Source organism: Mesocricetus auratus, unplaced genomic scaffold (genome assembly GCF_017639785.1).
Source record: "Mesocricetus auratus isolate SY011 unplaced genomic scaffold, BCM_Maur_2.0 Super-Scaffold_100004, whole genome shotgun sequence".
NCBI classification, from domain to species: domain Eukaryota; kingdom Metazoa; phylum Chordata; class Mammalia; order Rodentia; family Cricetidae; genus Mesocricetus; species Mesocricetus auratus.
The window spans coordinates 68,295,813-68,300,473 of NW_024429189.1; positions in this window are offsets into that span (position 1 = coordinate 68,295,813).

Consider the following 4,661-nt stretch of genomic DNA (forward strand, 5'->3'; position numbering starts at 1 on the left):
CTTGTTCAGCCACTTTGGAAATCAGTATGGAGATTCCTCAGAAAAATGGGAATAAACCTACCACAAGACCCAGCAACCCCACTCTTAGGCATATATCCAAAAGATGCCCATTCATACAACACAGATGTCTGTTCCACTATGTTCATAGCAGCTTTATTTGTAATAGCCAGAACTTGGAAGCAACCTAGATGTCCCTCACCCGAAGAGTGGATAGAGAAAATGTGGTACATTTACACAATGGAGTACTATTCAGCAGAAAAAAATAATGGAATCATGAGATTCGCAGGCAAATGGATGACACTAGAAGAAACAATCCTGAGTGAGGTAACCCCGTCACAAAAAGAGAAACATGGCATGTACTCTCTCATATATGGATTTTAGACATTGATCTGGGGAGTGCCAGCCTACAATCCCATGGCCAAAGATTCTGGGAAACAGAAACCTCATTCAGCGGTTGATGGAAGAAGAGGCACACTCCCATGGCTAAGCACTGAGCTGAACTCAAGAAAGCCAGCAACAGAGAGGGAGGACTGATGAACATAGGGATTAAGACTGGGCTAGTTTAACCTCCACAAACAGCTGACCTGACAAAGGTTAACTTTTGAATCCCAGGCATCAGCCAGGGAATCCAGCATGGGACTGATCAAGACCCCCTAAATGTGGGCATCAGTGAGGAGGCCTAGGTAATTTATTGAGACTTGGGCAGTAGATCAGTACTCATCTCCTGAGTATACACATGGACTTTGGACTCCCATCCAACAATGTGAGATACACTCTTACCCTGAACTCTTGTGGGAGGGTCTAGGCCCTGCCCTGGATGAAATGACAGACTATGGACACCCCCATGGAGGGCCTCACCCTCCCTGGTGAAATGAGGGATTAATGGGGTGGTTGGGGGAAGGGCAGGGGAGGAGGGGAGGGAAAGGGAGAGGGACCTGGAACTGACTTGTGAAGCAACTTTGTTTCTAATCTAAATTTAAACTTAAATATAAATAATAATAAAAGAAGAAGAAAAAGAAAATAAAACTTGGAGAATCTTGAGAAATTTCAGCATCACAGATCCTTTCTGGCAGTGTAGTGGGTATCCTCAGCTGGAGGTCGATGGGATAGCCTGCTTTCAGAAGCATTTTAACCCATGAACCTGTAAACCCCAGGAGTATAGCACAAGAGCACTCATGGCAGTCTGGAAAAGAGAACAACCTGGAAACCCAGAGGCAAATAAAAATCAGTAATATAAAATGTTTCCAAAATGTGTAAGTTCTGCTAGAATCACATGCTGATATTGTAAAGAAGATGTTATTTATATATTTACCGGAAGAAAGAAAGAAAGGAAGAAAGGAAGGAAGAAGGAAGGAAGGGAGGGAGGGGGGAAGAAAAGTTTATCCATCTTTTAAAAGAAAGAAAAAGAAAATACAAGCCAGGGTAAAGAATTAAAAATGTAAATGTGAACCACCCATATCACACCTCAAGATTACCAAAATGGTCAGGTTGATAAATTTAACGTAGCAGAATAAGATGCATAAAAATGGATTCATTTCAATCCAAACCATTCTATAGGTAATTGTCTGTTATGTTCTTTATGGTTTTTAAATATACAAGCTAACATTATCAATACGTTTTAGCAAAAAAATATATATTACTACAACTTTCAATCCCAGTTTACAAAATGTCAAGGAAAGAAACACAGCAAGGGTAACTCATTTTTCCATGAAAAGTATTCAGCATTTGCAGCCTATAGAACCTAGTCTGACAGGATCACCACTCTACTTGCTGTGGTGGGTGAAATATTTTCTTCATGTGGCCCTTAAAACAGTAACTCAGTGAACAAGACCTTAGGGACCTAGAAATGTGTTTAGGAGCTTTCCAGACTTGCTTTGGGCCTGTCAATAAACAAACTGCAGAGGGACTAACCTTTCATAATAGAACCACAGTGTGTCTGGGAGAATCTCATCAAAATGTGAATGTAAGAGACTATTGGGATCTTGGAATGGAACAAAATATGATTGTTATAAAAAGCCATAAAAACTGCTGTTTGCTCAGCAATTCCATGCCAGTCCTTGTCCTAAGTTTCATTTGGTTAAAACACTACAGCTGTGTTACATTTCTCATTTGCAAGGATTCAGAAGTTTATGAATTTCTTACCTTATTAACGCCTATGTTCTTTTTTGAGACTATAATTACAATATTTCTCCTTCATTATCCTTCCTTCTAAATTTTCCATTAACCCATCCTTGCTCTCCTTAAGATTTATGGTATCCATTATCACTGCTTGTTATTGCATGTACAAATGTATATGTATAAACATATATTTCTAAATGTAACCTGTTTGGTACATATAAAATACTTGTATGTTTTCAGGACTATTTGGCATCTGATAACAAATTGGTGTACACTTTCCTGCAGAAGACCACTTCTGCTCCCAGGTTTCCTCAGTTGCCTACAGTATGTTGTGTACGGTTGAGGCATCAATAGAATTTTCTCTACCCACTTTGGTATGACCATTGGCATGTCCCTGTTCAGCTCACATTTGGACAGTCATGTTGGTGAGACTTTATGTATTTACATTCTGAAATTACTAGGAGAAAAAAAATCTTATAGCAAAGTCCTTCATCCACTGACTCTTACAATTTTTCTACCTCCTCTTCCACAATATTCACTGAGTCTTATGTGTGGGAATATTTAATATATGGGTACCCATTGGGAGTGGACTCCACAAGTCTGCATTTTGATTGATTGTGGTTTTCTCTATTATCTCTGCCTGTTGCAAAGATAAATATCCTTGATGGGCAGTTAAAACAACACATATTTGTGGATATGAGGACAAATGTTTACAGATCCTCACTAGAGATTGTATTGATTTAGTAAATTAGAGGTTGTAGAGTCTCCTCCATAACTTCACTAGCACTATTTAGTTAACTACATGTCCAGTATCAGGCATAGTATCCTTCTCACTGAGTGAGTCTTCAGTCCAATTAGGGAGGTTTTGAATATTTATATTCTTAACCAATGGCCAGACTGTAACATGGTAAAACAGTAATTTAAAATTTTAAAATATAGAACTGATTGATCCTATTTTCATGTACATGTGGGTACACAGGAAGGCGCAGAAAATCAGTTTTAGCAAGAGGATGTGCTCACTCCTATTGTTTACTGTGGAAATACATTTCCTGACTGAAAAAAATACACAATTGAGGATATTAGAAGTTTAATCTCCAGAAGGTATATAGATTTATACAGAGTAAAAATAAAGGCAGGAAGAAATTATCAATTAGACGAAATGAGAGAATAATATTAGTGTTTATTTTGTTCATTGTATTCTGGCACATAAACTATAACCATTGTCACTAATCTGCACTAGGAACTTTGGAAGTTCCTATCCCCTTAAGTCAGATTGTCCAGAAGTGGACACTAATATTCAAAGGACTGACTAAGGTGCTGCTCTCAGAAGCAGTAAATGAGCAGAGGGAAGAGGTGGTTGTGAATGAAATCAGTTTGGGAATGGTGTCAGGCAAAGCTCCATCAGAAGGTTTCTTTAGTTTACCTACATGAAAAATCTTCATCAATATCCTCAGCAGAGACAAACAAGCTGGCCTCCCATAACCCCTCACCCATGCATCATAAGCACAGTGATTGAGAGGAGAGGTGAGTAAGGCTGAGAGGAAAGAGAACTCAGTGAACAGAAACTTTGAACTAGTTCTGGACCCTAAGCCATGTGAATTTGACTCCTAAGCCAAAATGCTCCTAGTTTTCTCTGGCCTCCTTCTAGTCTACTTTAACCTTAACTGATAGTCACTCCAGGATCACAAACATTCCCATTATTCCCCATGAATGCTTAAAAAATAAAAATAGTATGAAACTACATACTTATAAGAGCACTTAAACTCGCTCTGATTATTATCTAACTCTATGTGTGTCAGGCTTTGCTAAAATAAGCATTTCCCCTCATCTAGAACACAAAAAAAGACTTTGTTGTATGAACTAGAGCACCCATAAGTTCTGGTTGGCTGTACAGTATTGTGTCATGGGCTATTCCATTACAGACAGTCTCAGGATTAAAAAACTTTAAAAGATTACCCAGAAAAGAGCATGTGAGAGAAATAGCATCTTAGAGATAAGATGTGGAAAGTCTAGAGTTTCAGACTATAGAACAGAGGCCAGTTTGGAAAAAGATAGCCAACTTCCCACATAACTTTGCTATTTAAAATGTGGGGTTTGTTCCTCTCAAAACATACTCAATGCCTGTGACTTGATCAAGGTTGACTGTCCTTTAACGACAGAAATAGTTTGCAGTTATGTGGGTTATTTTGCTTCTATATTTCCTGTGGTTACATCTCAATTTACACCCTTTATCTTTAGGCAGCATGGACACATATCTGTTCATTTATTTATGTCTTCATAAATGTAAAACCTGAGGCCCTATTTATCTAGTCACTGAAAGTCTATAAAACAGTAATGTGAAATGTAAAATATTCAGTGATTCCAAAGAGAAGAAAATTCTAACCTTGTTCTTATTTCCATAAGTCCATTCATCAATGATGCTAAATATTATCAGTTTGATAATCATACATAAAAAAGGATTGAATTCTTAATGAGGGATTAAGCTAAAATTACCTCAAGAGCATGCATATCCAAGCCAATGTTTCATAAAACCTTGACTTAGA